The sequence below is a fragment of the Chinchilla lanigera genome, unplaced genomic scaffold (genome assembly GCF_000276665.1).
Source record: "Chinchilla lanigera isolate Chin_1 unplaced genomic scaffold, ChiLan1.0 scaffold00040, whole genome shotgun sequence".
NCBI classification, from domain to species: Eukaryota; Metazoa; Chordata; class Mammalia; order Rodentia; family Chinchillidae; genus Chinchilla; species Chinchilla lanigera.
The window spans coordinates 8243157-8259093 of record NW_004955441.1 but is presented as its reverse complement, the minus strand read 5'-3'; the positions used below and the strand labels follow the sequence as shown (position 1 = coordinate 8259093).

The window sequence follows — 15937 nt, the reverse complement described above, 5'->3', positions numbered from 1 at the left end:
AGTCTAGAAAGAAGGATTTTGAAAATTTTGAAATGATCAGTGTTTGAGAATGTTTAATTTGCTTTACACATTTCACACTGTATATATATATCAAAACATCACATGATGCTTCCTGAAATATTCAAGCATTTTATTTTTATGTATCAGTTCAAATAAATTTAAAGAATATGCATATAAACCTATATTGTATAATCACCCTTGCTCACGTAAACCGACAGAAGACCAGACATAAATCAATGCTTTGTGTTACAACCATAAATGAAATATCATAGAAGAGGAGAAATAAATGAGAATTATCTGATCCCAAAGACATGAATGTCAGAACACAGCACTGAATTAGAAAGCAAATAGTGAAAGGTACTATATTTTTATTACAAATTAATTACAAAGATAAAAGGAAGAGTTAGGTGCATGTTGAAGAATTAAATTTTATATTCATTAAGGTCAACTACATTTTATCATATAATTAGGATATATGTCATCTATGTGTGCATTTATTTGTATGTGCAAGTATGCATGCGTCATAATATGCATTGTGTAAATTATGCTTAATGAGGCAAATGAAAAACAATATCTGCAGAGTTAGTCTATTTGCCTAGATTGTTTACTAATTTTTCCCATTTCCTTGTTTTCTTACCCTATCCTCTTCACTGGATACTACTGCTAGAGTACATGTTAATAAATAGCTCCTAATTATATGAAACAGTGCAGCTAGATTGTAATTTTGATGGTTGAGAGCCATAAGTGGAATTAGTAAAATATATCTCTGGGAGTGTCTCAGTAAGCCATGGAAGTATCACCTTAGTTACTGTAACTGGCCCTTCGCCCTTGCTCTCTCACATTGCTCCTCTGCTCTGCTCTCTGTATACCATGAATTAAGCAGCTTTGCCCTACTTTTCTCTGCCACCTTGGAGAATGATGATTCTGCCTTGGAGCCAGCCAACCATGAACTAAAACCTCTGAATTCATAAGCCAGAGAAACTTCTCATCCTTTAAGTTGTAAGAGTCAAGAATTCTGCTCACCTATTATAAAGCTGACAAATACAGAAATTTGGTATGAAAGAAGTAGTGTCATTGTTTTGGCTGTACCTGACTATACGATTCACACCTTTTGGAGATGCTTTGTGGGAAAAATTTGGAAAAGTTTAGAAAAGCAGGCTAGAAAAAGTAAAATTCTATGAGCATAGCCTGATAGGCAGTTCTAGGCAGAGCACAGATGATAATGCAGAAAGGAACACAGGCTCATGAAGCTTCAGATGGGGATTCTGTTGGAAATTGGACAAGAGTACATGTTACAGTCTGGCAAATAGTTTGGCTGCATTTTGCTCCTGAGGCTGTCCAGAAAGCTAAGTTTAAGGGCTAGGGACTAACTAATCTGGCAAAGGAATTTCAAAGACAGCCCAATGTTCAAGATATGGCATGGGTACTGCTGGCTACTTTTAGCCAGATTAAAAGTGAAAATTGGAAGCAAAAAACCAAAAAACCAAAAAAAAACCAAAAAAACAAAAAAAAGAGAGAAAGGTTTTGAAAAACATAAATTTTGGCTCAAAAAGAACTATTTGTAAAGCTGAGGCCGAACAAGGTGTGGTTGTTGGAGACTAGCCCCACTAGAAATAAGCCAAGTATTTTGAACTGGGACAAGAAGATATCTTGAGTTCATCTCAGGAATCAGCAAAACCATATCAATATTGTTAAAAAAAAAAATAAACCAATACTTTGAACTAGGATGTGAAATATCCGTTGAAGCCTCTCAGGAATTGGCAAGATCCAATCAATCAGAGGTTAAAGGATGCAAAAATGTAAACCTTTCATTTGAGAAGATAGTTTTTGAGGCCACTGCTTAAGAAGGGTTAACTAGGAAATTAGTTCCTGGAGACTCTTTTCACTGTATTCATTCATCCAGGCATCCCGAGGAAGTAGAAGCTATTTTCCTAGGGGAACTGATTAGTGCTCAAGCTGATGGCAAACTTGGGCATTGTCCAAGTCAGCTGGTTTTCCTGGCATAAAGTATGTGGGAATTGTGAGGTCATAGAGTCTTCCACTCCGATTTTAAAGGAAAGCCTAGAACACCAGGCAGTGTGACCCTGAGAGGCACATGTGTGAAGCTGAGGAAAATAAAGCTGAGGATGTCAGAAAGTTGGAGATACTGGAAACATGGAACATCTGCTGAGAAAGACCAAAGGCAGTGAGCACAGCCACCCAAGAAAGAAGCCATGAATTCTGTCATTGCCATACAAAAGCATAAGATCCCTAGGGATCTCACATATCACCGCCATGTCTTGGATGCCGGACAGGAGTTGTGAGATTTAAGTATTTACCCTGTTGAATTTCAGCTTTTGTTTGGTCCTATACTTTATTCTCCACTCTTCTCTTTCACAGTGGGTAGCTTGCTCTGTGCCATTGTACCCTGACATTGTGTAATTTGCTTTCTGAATTTTACAAGGCTTTACAGATAAGACTTTGGCTTCAATCCGAGAGAAAATTTTAAACCTGGACTTTTCAGCAATCCTGGTACTATCAAGATTTTGGGAAAGGGATTACGGCATTTTCCCTTTTACGCAGGATAGTGGCATCATGATAAGTAGTACTGTGACATCGTGTTTACTTGAGCATGAAGTATTACTTAAGGAGATGCATTTGGGTATCAAGAGTTAATAAAAGGTATAACGTGACAGCCAAGCTGGATTGCCAGCTTGATTGGCTTGAGAGTGTAAAGCATGCTTCAGGGTTTGTCTGAGTGGGTCTTGGAGTCAGGACTTGGATACTACATCTGGTCCCTGGCCTTTCCCTCCCTGGTATTTCCCCCTGCTCCGCATTTCATCCACAATGAATTACGCGGCTTTGCTCCTTCGTGCCCTTCCTTCTTGATGCATCTGCCTTGAAGCCAGCCGAATACAGTCTGAAACACCTGAATCTGTATGCCAAATAAACCTCTCCTCCTTTTCGTTCCATGTGTCAGATATTCACTCTGTCCACCAACAGAAAAACTGACCAATACATTGAAGATACAATGCAATGTATTGTCCAAAAACTGGCATGATAGAGAAAGTAAAATAAAAATCATTTTAAGTCTTCCACACAGAAGTAATAGGACTCATCTCATGTGTGCCTCCAGTACACATGCACATACATGCACAGAAATAATTGAGGAGTTCTGTATGGGCAACTTTGTCTATTGTCTCCACCATATAAAATGAAAAAGAAGCAATATGTTATGGTATATATCTAGATGCCCCCTAAATCCTAATTCAATCATAGATGGGCCTTGCACAGGGGATTGGGTCATGGGGCATAATACTCATGAATGTATTGTTCCACTGATGAGTGTTTAGCTAAATGTGATATTGGAAAGTGAAGCCTATAAGGAGGAGATGGTCACTAGGAGCTTGCCTTAGAAGGGTGTATCGCTCTCTCCTGTCTTGATTTCTCTCCTTCTCCAGACCCTGCTACTAGCTTTTTCTCCTCTGACATATCCATTTTCCACACTACCCTGAGTTGGAGCCAGCCAGTTATGGACTGAAACATCTACAAACTGTGAGCCTAAGTAAAATTTTCCTCTTTATACTTGAGGGTATTGGGCAGTGTGTCTCAACAAGTGGTAAATTACTGTGAAACAGTACAGTATATAAGGTTAAATATTATATACTATGCAATTTACATTATGCACTATTATAAAATATCTATCACATACTACAATGTGCATATTAATACATAATATTACCAATTTACCCTTGTTACTTTATTAATATATGAACGTTAATGTATGCTATGTAATACAAAGTAACAATGTGTAACATTACACAATGCATGTCAATATATGATGAATATTTTTCATGTTAGTGTGTATTTTCTGAGGTCATTGCTTTTCATAGATGATGCCTACATTCAGAATTTTTGTTTTAATCTTACACCATTCCATCCTTTCTTATGCAATATCATATAGCTTTCTCTTGACTTGGATTTATTAGTTTTTAAGCTTTCTGTATTTTTCAAAGCTTTTGATATCGCTATGTAATGTCTAAATTTCTTATATAACTTATTAGTAGCAGTAGTACTAAGATCAGCTTAAAAATACAAAGTGTCCTTTTGATATTGGGATTTAAGATCTCAATCTTTGTGGACCTTTATTTTACTAAATATGTTCTAGGCACAATTTAAAAGCAATGTTGTGCTTATAATCAGATTAAACATAAAATATTTTAAAAGAAACACACGCATGATTTGCTCTTGATTTTTCTGACTCTTGGATAGTGAGCCATTGTATTATATCCCTGTGATAAGCACTGGTTACCACCAGTCTGTCCTCTGCTCAGCACTTTCTCAGTAAAGAGAAAACATGGAATCACAGCACAAATGGTTCTGACTTCCACCTACAGGACCGGCAGTGCCATTCTGTACCTTCACCCATAATTTCTGTCTCTTCCTATGATACTATGAGACTCAACAAAATCACTGAGTCTTGTAGAAAATTGGAGACTAAATAAGACATTAATTGATTTTTTTGTGCCTAGCTGTTTTTTCCCATCTGTTGTTCCTTGACCATTGTTTAACTTGTTTTGACACAGCAGAATTGAAAAAGCTATGGCCAACACTGCAACAAATGATTCTGCTTGCATTTAGAGAACTCCATGTCAGATTTATTGTACAGAACTGTGAAGATCTAAAACTGCATGATTTAGCAATAATCTTATTTGACATTGAAAAGTAACTGCCTCTATAAGTTATTGCAGTCACCTAGAATTTTAAAATATCAAGTTGTAAGATAATATTTAACATGCTGGCAAACACAGCTACTTAATTTCTCTGTGTTTGCCTCTGCCTTTTTGTAGCTCATGGTTAACTGGAAAGTAATTTTATCTGTACTCAGCAGAGAATTGCTAAGGAGACCAAGAAGAATGAGACTGTATATGCTATTATCTTTGACTTGGTGAAAGTTAACACTGAAAACGGATTCACAATAAGAAGAGCTACAAACCTGGCGTGGTGGCACACTCCTGTAATCCCAACACTCAGGAGGCTGAGGCAGGAGGATTCTTGGGAGTTCGAGACCAGCCTATGCTACAAAGTGAACTCAAGGCCAGCCTGAACTTCATAGTGAGAACCTGTCTCAAAAAGATACAAAAAAAGAGCAACAGAGAGAGAAAAAACCTTTTTCAACATTTTATTTTATATTTTTATTATTAGCAACTGAATATACTTTTTAAAAATTTATTTTAAAAATAAAATAAGGAAAACATATTAACAAGCAGACATCCATTTACGAAATAGCATAAGAACAATACAAACATTACAGAGTTACCGACAAAGTGGTAGGAAATTAACAAGCGTTGCTGTATTACGTATTGATATCTTCAAAGTGGTTTCTCAGGAGAACAAATACAGACATACAATATTGATCAAATAAGTAATCATTAACTGTTCCTTTCAGTAAGGTGATAGAAGTCAGTAGTACAACTATGTTAGCTAGCCTGTATGTATATACATACATAATTTCCCCTTCTTTCTTTTCTCTTTTCCCTCACCCCAGTTGCTCTTTTCTTTTGAGCATTTCCTTTTCGTTTCACAATGTCTAGCATACTTCCTAATTTCTATTCACTCTTTCAGATTCTTACACTAGTGAGACAGTATGTTGCTTACACATGGAGGTCTGGTTTATTTCACTTATGAGTATGGTCTCTAGTTGTGACCATTTACCTATGAAAGCCTCGAGTCTATCTTTCTTTATAGTTGAGTAATATTCCATTATATAAAAGTACCGCATTTTTAATCCATTCCTCAGTGGATGGACATTTGTGTTGCTTCCACAATTTAGCAATTACAAATTGGGCTGCTATGAACATGAGGGCGCATATATCACCGTGATATGATGTTTTCAGATCATCTGGAAAAATACCCAGAAGGAGTATTTTTCTCCTTCTGGGTTAAAATACCCAGAAGGAGGAATAGCTGGATTGAATGGGACCTCTAGACCTAGTTTACTGAGGACTCTCCACACTGATTTCCACAGTGGTTTCACCAGTCTGCATTCCCACCTGCAGTGGAGAAGAGTTCCTATTTCTCCACAGCCTCACCAGCATTTGTTATTGGTTGATTTCTTAATGCTAGCCCTTCTTACTGGGGTGAGATGAAATCTCATTGTTGTTTTAATTTGCATTTCTCAAATGACTAATGATGCTGAACACTTTCTCGTGTATTTATTTGCCATTTGTATTTCTTTATCTGAGAAGTGTGTATTCATCTCAGCTGCCCTTTTTTGGATTGGGTCTTTGAATTTGCAGGGGCTGATGTTTTTTAATTCTTTGTATGTTCTAGATAGAAGACCTTTGTCCGAGGACAGTCAGCTAAAATTTTTTCCAAATTTGTGGGTTTTCTTTTTGCTCTGCAGGTGATTTCTTTAGATGTGCAGAAATTTTTCAGTAGAATGAGATCCCAGTTGTTGATTCTTTGTAGTATTTCACATGTGATTTTGTTTTTGTTCAAGAACTCTCCACCTACCCCTATCTCTTCAAGACTTTTACCTACTTTCTCTTCCAATAGATTTAGTGTTTCTGTTGTAATATTGAGATCTGTGACCCATTTTGGCTTGAGTTTGGTGCATGGTGATAGACTTGGGTCTATTTTTAGTCTTTGGCAAATGGCAAGCCAATTTTTCCAGCACCATTTCTTAAAGGGGCTATCGTTCTTCCAGTGAGTTTGTTTGGTCCCTTTATCAAAGATTTTTCCACAATTTATATCATTTATATAAAACATATATAAAAAATATTGCCTTTTTGAAGAATTATGGACAAAACACATGGGTTCTGCTGTTGTTTTCTTTGTTGAAATATTTCCAGAAGCATTACTTTCCATTTGTGTACCCTGGAGTCTGACGGAAGCATCTTTCCACTAATGCAGTTGTCCTCAGCTGTTTGGCATGTATAAGTGTCCTGAGGAATCCTTGATAAACCTACCAAAACTTGCTTATAAGGTAAGGGGTAAGGCCCCCAAATACCCATTTTAAACATATAGATGGCGTGAAATCTTCCCTTTGTTGTTCTTTTCACATTTAAATTTTTCTTTAGCACATGTTAATAGTACATATTGATTAAAATCATGGTGGGGGATAACTACATGTACATAACCTACCTTAATTTTATTATTCCCTTTCTATTCACTTCCTTCCCTGCTTTCAGATCAAGACACTCTTCCCATTTTCTAAAGATCTATCTCCCTATTTCTGGTCTCCTTTCTTTTGCTCTTTAAATTATATTTAGTGAGTATAGTTGTGTAATATTTAAGCTTGTGTGTCTTATTTATTTCACGTAACATTATGGTCTCAAGGTGCATCCATTTTCTTACAAACGACTTAAATTTGTCCTTCTTTATGGCAGAGTAGTATTCCTTTATGTGTAAATACCACAATTTCCTTCTACACTGATGGAAATGTAAGGTAGTGCAATCACTATTGGTATTAGTTTGGAGATTTCTCAACACAACAAAATTAGAAATTCCTTTGGAAATTCCTTTTATTTAGCATAAAGTACACAGTGTGCACTGTCGTCTGATGCTGGGACTCTGGGGCAATTTGGGGACGACTTGTCTCAGCTACAGTGGAGAGGACTCTGCATACCTTCACTTGCACGTCTGTCCTAGGTTTGCCACCACTGTCCTAGGGAGATGGAGGAAATGGGAACGAAATTCAGGCTAATATGAAAGGGCGAGCTAACTTCATTTCTGAGTTTGTGTGTGCACAGCAGCATGCTGTGAAATCACAAAAGCAAAGTAATAATTCCTAGTCCTTGCACACTGCTAACAGGCACAGATGGGGACTGAATGTTTTCACCTTGTTCTCATAGTCTCAAGATATCTTTTTAGCTATTCACAGTTAATAAGAAATTATACAGTCAAGTATGAGTACTGTTCTCCAAATTCTGAAACAGAATGTGATAATCAAGAAAATAAAAATTGTGAACTGCTAAGTTTAACCTTTCTCCTTCGAGAGCTAGGTCCTGCTATGAACTGGCTGCCTGCAGTAGACAAGACTGTAATGTAGTATTCTTTCACTCTTCTCTGAGACTCTGAATCTCCCCCACACCGCCACACTTGTAAAATAAAAAAAGTATTTCCACTCTGACAGAATGGAAGAGAGTAAAAGAGGGCCAAAAAGTATAGAGAAAAAGGAGATCATTTGTGACTGGTACAATTAAAAGATGCCCTATAATTCCTAAGGTATGATAGGTTTTAAATTTTTTTTGGTAGAATGACTCTTCCTTAGGCAGCATTGTTAGCTCCTTGGAAAAATTCCTTGCTTTCCCCTCTAATTGCATCTATAGGGCAAGCAACTTCTGCCTTCCCTTTCTTCTTCCAGGTTTTCCAAAGCGTATGACAAACACTTTCCCTCTGTTGGTGGCTCTTCACTATGCTAGAAAATTGAGCAAGTTTTCAAAAGATTATGGGTCTCCACTGTTACCATGAATATGATCCTTGTATTTCATGTAACTTTGACTCCCAGGCAAAGGGAAGTGTGAACGCTTCTAAGATACAACTCTTCTCGATTGCTACAAGGTAGGATAGCCAAAACCCTGCTATTTGATCTCTAGATCTCTGTTTCCCAGTAAAAACAAAATTAATTACTTTGTCTCACACACATTCACACATAAACCACACAATTTAAAGAATGACTTAAGGACAAATAAATAGCTGGCATGTGAATCACCTTATTTCTTAGACAAATATACATGGTACTAAATATGATAATTTTGTATGAAAAATTACCTCTTCTCTAAAAACAAAAACAAAATCAAAGAAAGTCACGGTCTTTTCTGAATTTTACTCCTCTTCTAGTGTTTTCTGGAAAAGTTTGAATTACATGTTACTTGCTTAAGGAGAAATGAAACCTGTTTCATTCCTAATTATGTTTACCTTCTTTTAAAAATTATCCACCTATTATTATTTATGAAATTCTATGATGCCTAATAAAGACAATATATAGTTTCTATCATTAACATAACTTTATATATATTTTTCCTTTTGCATTCAAACTGTTATTGTTTACTCTCTCTTTATATGCTTTTGGAGAAATAAAGCTTGAATTTAATGTCTAAGCTTCTATACAAATTTCTCAAGGACTAGAAGAATAAGAACTGAAATATTATGAACAGATAGTTAAAAACTTGATTTCTTTGAATCACAGGAAAAAGTGTGAAAAAATGTGATGACTAGTTATACATCCGATGACAAGATAATTACGATAATAACCATGGTGGCAATTATAGAATAATAATGATGTGTAGACTGAAATAGGAGTATCATCTGACTGACATTTCCACAATTAAGAACTTGAAAAAACAGCAGGTAAGAAAGGAAAATGTGTGTATCCTAAAGTACAGAAAATGTTTACAGAAACCTCCCAAGTGACCTTCATTTTTAATTGCAAGTATATTACTTTTGCAATACTTTTACAAAATGACATCATAGATGCAAAGAAGTATGTTTAGAAAGAAAGAATATTTGGTCTGAAAGACTCTAAATCGAAACACAAAGTATTTTTTGATGGAAGTAGAGCTAGATCATTGAGTTCAAGTTTGTTAGAGACTACTATAAAAAAATCTCATGTGCAACCAAGCTTATTCACTGCCCTAACCGCCCTTTTACACTTTATCATAGAAAGAATAATGATAGACATGCACAGCATTATTATTAATTATTATTTTCCATACCATAGGTTGGTTGCAGTCAGTTGGTATTGAAACACTCATCAAGAATCAAATCCATTAACTCTTTGGCTCAAAATAAAAACATGAGGATGGAGAAGCCACAGAAAGTGCAATATATTATTTTTCCTTAATGTAGCACATATCCTTTTATGTATAAAAGTTATTTCACATTTATTATTTTAAATTTCTGAATGCTGTAAAAGACACAAAATCTCCCTACCCAGTAGTTTGTTTTGAAGAAAATGAGTATGATAACTGTGAAATTCTAGAACAATTGGACTCATATTAAAATATACAAAATAATTTCCCTTGTCATGTCCAACCCTATTTAAACTCTTTAAGACATCTCAAGAAGCAAATACCATCAACAATACCAGTAATATTCATAGACTTCCTGTTTGGACCCAAACCAATTTTTGTATCTCCCAAAATCATCATGGCCACTCAAATTTAATCACCTGCTGGATATGAAACTTCAGCTGAAGCTACTACTGATTCTTACCCTAATATCACTAACACCTCAGCCTCTAGGATGACACTGTAAACTTGGCTTTGGCTGTCCTCCATTATACCTAGAAAACCATTTACGTCCTTATGGCTCATAGACATTCCCTGATCCCAATCATCCATAGAGAAGGGCTCTGAGGATGACATTGTCTCATGGAACTAACACTTGTCAAAGAGTCACATTAGATGGGAAGGACGTCATGATACAAGTTCAGATAAGAGCAATAGCAATTCCCTATAAGATGAACTTCTTTCTTGCAGACTAGATTCAGGCAAAAGCAAAGGACTGACATAAGTTACAGAAGAAGGTAGTCTAATGTCTCAAATCATCTATCGCTGTAGTATTAACTAGTGTTTCTCCCTCAGTTCAACATTCAGGTGAGCCTCTTTGGATGAAGTTCACTATTAAGCAATAGCCAAGGAAGGAAAGGACTAAACAGTCTACTTGGTTGGTTGACTGCCATGATATCTTGACACTTCTGCACCTGGCCTGCTGCTTCAACACTGGAATAGCCCTGAAAGAAAGTGCTTAAGAGACATCCTTCCCAGTGACAGAAATGCAAAGGGTACTCTTGTTTATCCACTTTGTATGGAAAAAGTAGCCCAAAGCAAGGGCATATTTTGATTCCTGAATGCCAGTTAATCACTTGTCTCTATTTAGACATAGGCTAGAACATGACTGGAAAATCAGGAACAAGCAAGCTAGAAAATTAGCATGTGGGTGGGTCTATGTGAAAGGGTACTAAAAGTGAAAATTTTTTTGTTGTTGCATACTAGTGCATTTGGAGGATATTCATCAGCTAAGGTTCTCAATAGCCAGATGGACAAGATGGTCTGTGCTGTGAATGTCAGGCAGCTTTTTCTCTTCATCATTTTCAGGGTTTCTGAAAAGAGCCAAAGAGGAGAATGGTTATGGTGGCAGGAACGGAGACTATGCATAGCCCCCAAAACCTGGGTGTTCTGTCATTAAGTGTGATACAGTTACTCCCACCTCTGAATACCCAACCTCAGTAAGTCCAAGTGCTGATCCCTCCATACAGAACAGCTCACCAGGGAAAGGTGCAAGCTGGCCTAAGTCAGTTAAAATAATGGGTCACTTATGCCATGTGGGAGGTAGTGGTTTATCCTTTCCAAAGGGAAGATATTCCCCATGTTAGTATTTCTTCACACAGTGTCCTCATAAGCTCATAGGCCTAAGGTGCTTGTTTGCTGAAGTGTTCCTGCTGCCACTGTCATTTCTGGAGCTTTTCCTCCTTCACTGGTTGGCTCACTCTTCCCCACAGGTAAAGAGACTGGTTCCAGCATCACATATAACTTTATTGAAGCATAGGCTGTGGTGGTACCTATATGCAGGCCTGAATCAGCTGAACTGTGGTGGTTCTATGTTATGAGAGATGTAAGAAATGTGGACATGTAGGGGGAGAAATGTCCCGTGATCCAACTTCTAGTAATGAAGGACAAAAGCAAAATAGATTCAACTGGTAATTTTCATACTTTTCTTAAGCAGTTCCAAGGTATAGTAGCTCTAGTGACTTCTCTAGGTAACTCTGTATATGGTAACAAGAATATAAGTTGTATTTTCTTGAATATCTGGGGCTAATACCCTCTGTTTTCTGTCATACCTGAATTTATTTTTCCTTTGCTTTTTGCTGCCCTGAGATTGTAACATCATAAGCATTAATAAGTACACTTTGCTTTAGCCTGTTTTGGGGTATCCAAAGCTAAGAAACTATAGTCACTTCATTTAATTTTACTTGTATTTAAAGAAACAAACTAGACTAAAATTTAATTACTGAATCACTGATTGTTCACCACTGGCTAACTAATTCAGAGAAAAAGAAAAAGTCCAGAAAAGAAAAAAAATAAATGAAAAGAAGTATATGTATTATAATATATATCATATACATACAATGTGTCGTATCTGTGTTTGTATATGCATATATATGCAGCATTTCAGTTTATATTTTGCTTATACCACATTGGAATTTTAAATAGCATTAATTATATAACATGAAAGATGTATAAAAGTTTCTGCTTGCATGTCTTTCCATTTTGTTATGATTTTTAAGTTGTTGAAGTTTATGTCATCTACTCAGTAATAACCCTGGATGTTGTATTTACATATTAAGTGTTTTAATGTTCTCCACTAAGTCTTGCCATTATTCCTTTCCCCTGAAACCCTAAACTCCTTTCACCTAATTAACTTCCTGGAATTAGTCTCCTGAATTGCATCAATGATTTTATGAAACCTATTTTCTTCTTTATGTAGATTCTCATTTTACCACAATATGAGAATATTGAAAAAGCATTTTAAGAAAGGTGATGGGTTAGATAAAGATTTTGGGTTTTCATCTGAAAATATCTTCTACATACATGTATACTTCATTTGTAATTTGCCATATATTTTAGGCAGATAATTATAGTTCACAATTTAGTCCCTGTAGAATTTTCAAGACATTGCTATGTTCTTTTCTGGAACTTTGAGCCTGCAGATATCTGTTATTAGTTGGATTTGTAATCTTTCATAGGTGACTTGCTGCATTTTTTATAAAGCTCTAATTCAATCTTTGTGTTTTTTGTTCATTCCTTTATGACCTTTTGCATTTTAAAAGGCTTATTTTTAGTTCCAAGGTTCTGGAACATGCTATTATATTTTTTGATAATTTCCTGTATTCTATGATGTTCAACTCCCTTTGTAATCATTGTTACATTTCTTAATCTTTTGCCCATATTTTCTTTCACTTGAAGCTAAAGAAATTTGACAGGTGACTTGTGTGGGCAGAGGAAGACAAAGGAGCCTCCATCCCACCTGTCCTTCAGTTGTCAGGCTACTTCTGAGGTTACCCACACAGCAGAGGCAGAATGAGGCCCACCCCTTCTTCCCTACCAACACTGCTGTCTCGATCTGTTACCTGCATAAGAATGGGGCAGCGGCCAAACTACGACGTCCTAGCAAGCTCTGATGCATGGGTCTCCTCACAACAGAGGGACAGAGGTGACAACCAAAAGACCAACCTAACTGAGGACAAGATCAACAAGCCAGAGGAGAGTTTCACTCAAGCACTGAAGTATTACCCTTCCACAGAGACCAAGTAAGAGACAGCCTTGGAGAGGGTGAGAGCTAGATAGAGATCATCAGAGATCCACTGAGAAACACAAGCTCAGCCCAGGAAGACCATGGGACCTGTATTCATTGGTAGAAGGCCACATGAAAAGTAAATACAACAGCTGCTGTATGCTACAAATAAGAGCAATATAAGAGAAATGGGAGTTAATGAAATATCAAAAGATAGCACAAGGGACATAAAAATATCTTTTTACAAAAGTAATAGCAAAAAATTTTCCACATATAGAAAAAGAATGTAAAGAGATTGCATTAGCCTAATAGTCTGCTTGAGCTCTTGTACTGCTGTCTATATCCATAAGAAATTAGTGTTCTCATATACAGTACTATAGGTCAACATCTGGGTTGCCTGAGTATCTATACTAAAATCATGGACCAATTTGCTTTGGTTATATGGGGTTCATGAGTTGTTCTTGGGGGTCTGTCAATATTCCATACTATTGTTTTTGCTGACTATATTACTATATTCAAGGTGACATAGTTGTTGCTGACAATTGTTTTTGTCTCTATGCTAATTACTGATTGAGAGTTATGAATAATTCTATGACATCTTCTTAAAGAACTGAGCACTGTGCCAAAGAAGTAAAGAAGATGATGCAGTAAAATGCCTCAAAAAACAAAACAAAACAAAACAAAACAAAAAAACCCTCCCAACTCTCCAAAGTTGAAGAAAGGACATAGAGGGAAAGAAAAACATAAGCCACACTGAAGAAAAATCTGAAAGAGTATCAAGGAAGGAAAAGAAAAATATCAGTTTAACGAGGTAGTTGGTGAATTCAAAGAAGATATAACTAGACAGATAATGACCATCATGAAGCAAAAAATCAGCAGGTCTAGAAAGGACACTAATAAAAATCGAGTGGAGCTAAGAAAAGAGATGTAAAACATAAATGCCAATCATTGAAAAGAATGGGAATCCATAGAAAAGATCCAGAAAGCTAGGATATAAAAAGTTCAATTGAAACTATGGGCAGCAGTAGCAGCTAGTGTGAGGATACAGTGTCAGTTCAAGAAGACAGGGCTGTGCTTAGTGATCAACTAATAAGCAATATCTTAAAAACAGAAAAGCACATGAAAAGTGCATCCAGAAGCTGCTGTATAACACAAAGACTAATATGAGTAACTGAAATTAATGGAAAATCAAAAGACAGCACATGGCACAAGCATCTGCCTGGCCAATGCAACGTCCTGAGTTTGATTCCTGGTATGGGAAAAAAAGAGAGACCACAAAGGACATTAAAACCATTTTATAGAAATAATAACAAAAAAAATTCCACATGTGGAAAAAGAAGTTAACATACAGTTAAGTGAGGTATACAGAACTGAGATTAGCCATGATTAGAAACAAAAGCATGCCATATCACTATTAAAATACTAAAAATCCAACATAAGAACAGAATCTTAAAATTTGCTAGAGAAAAGCAACAAATCACCTATAAAGAAAAACCCATCAGAGTCACAGCAGACTTCTCAAAACAAACCTTAAAGGGAAGGAGAGCTTGGAATGAAGTGTTTCAAGCCCAAAAAGAAAACAACTGAAACACAGATTGATACATCCCGCATCATTATCTTTCAAATTTAATGAAGAAATAAGATATTTCCAAGATGAAGAAGACCTAAAGAAATTCATGACCACCCAACAAACCTCCCCCCAAAATTGTAAAGGATATCCTAGAAAAAGACAAAGAATCCAACAATGCCAAAACATCCATTACAATGAATTATTTTGTCAGGGATAACAAGTGGGTAGAAGGGAAAGAAAGAAAAATAGCAACAGATAAATAATTATGATGGGAATAATCAAAACTTATCAATTGTAATCATCAATGTGAATGGACTCAGTTCACCCATGAAAAGACACAGATTAATGGGTTGGATCAAGAAACAAAACTCAACAGTATGCTATATACATGGAACACATTTATTACAAGAAACTCAAAGACTAAAAATCAAAGGATGAGGGGCTGGGGATTTAGCTCAGTGGCAAAAAGCGCCTGCCTGGCAAGCGCAAGGTCGTGAGTTTGGTTCCTGGTACCGGAGAAAAACCAAAAACCAAAAAAAAAAAAAAAAAAAAAAAAAAAAATCAAAGGATGGAAAACAATATTCCATGCAACAAGAACCAAAAAACAAGCAGGATTTGCTCTCCTGCTTTCAGACAAAATGGACTTTAAGCTAAAACTGATCAAAAGAGGCAAGGAAAGATATTACATATTGGTTAAAGGAACTACTCAACAGAAAGAGATAACATTTATAAATATATTTACACCAAATTGTTTTCCACTTAACTTCATAAAGTAAGCAAAAATGGAGATAAAAGATGAGATAATGACCAAAGCAATTATTGTTTATCACATATAGACAATTAAACAGATCAATGAAACAAAAAAATCAACAAAGAAATATCAGAGTTGAACCAAACCTGCAACCAAATGGACTTAATAAATATGTACTGAGTTTTCTACCCTACAACAAAATACATGTTCTTTTCCATAGCACATGGTAATTTTTCCAAGGCAGACCACATACTAACTAATAAAGCATGTTTAAATGAATGCAAAAGAATAAAAATTGTCTCATATATATTACCAGATTATAGTGCAATAAAACTAGA

General features: G+C 36.0%; 1 long non-coding RNA gene across 2 annotated transcripts; it reads left to right on the top strand.

The window, feature by feature from the left end:
* Positions 1–6792: 6792 nt before the first annotated feature.
* On the top strand, positions 6793–13580 carry LOC102019538. Of its 2 annotated transcripts, XR_262058.2 has the most exons (5): positions 6793–6967; positions 8348–8544; positions 9173–9333; positions 10569–10580; positions 12951–13580. It is a non-coding gene; the product is annotated as an uncharacterized LOC102019538 (long non-coding RNA). The 2 variants fall into 2 exon arrangements; XR_262059.1 differs by lacking the exons at positions 10569–10580; positions 12951–13580 and adding an exon at positions 9704–9795.
* Positions 13581–15937: the final 2357 nt, after the last annotated feature.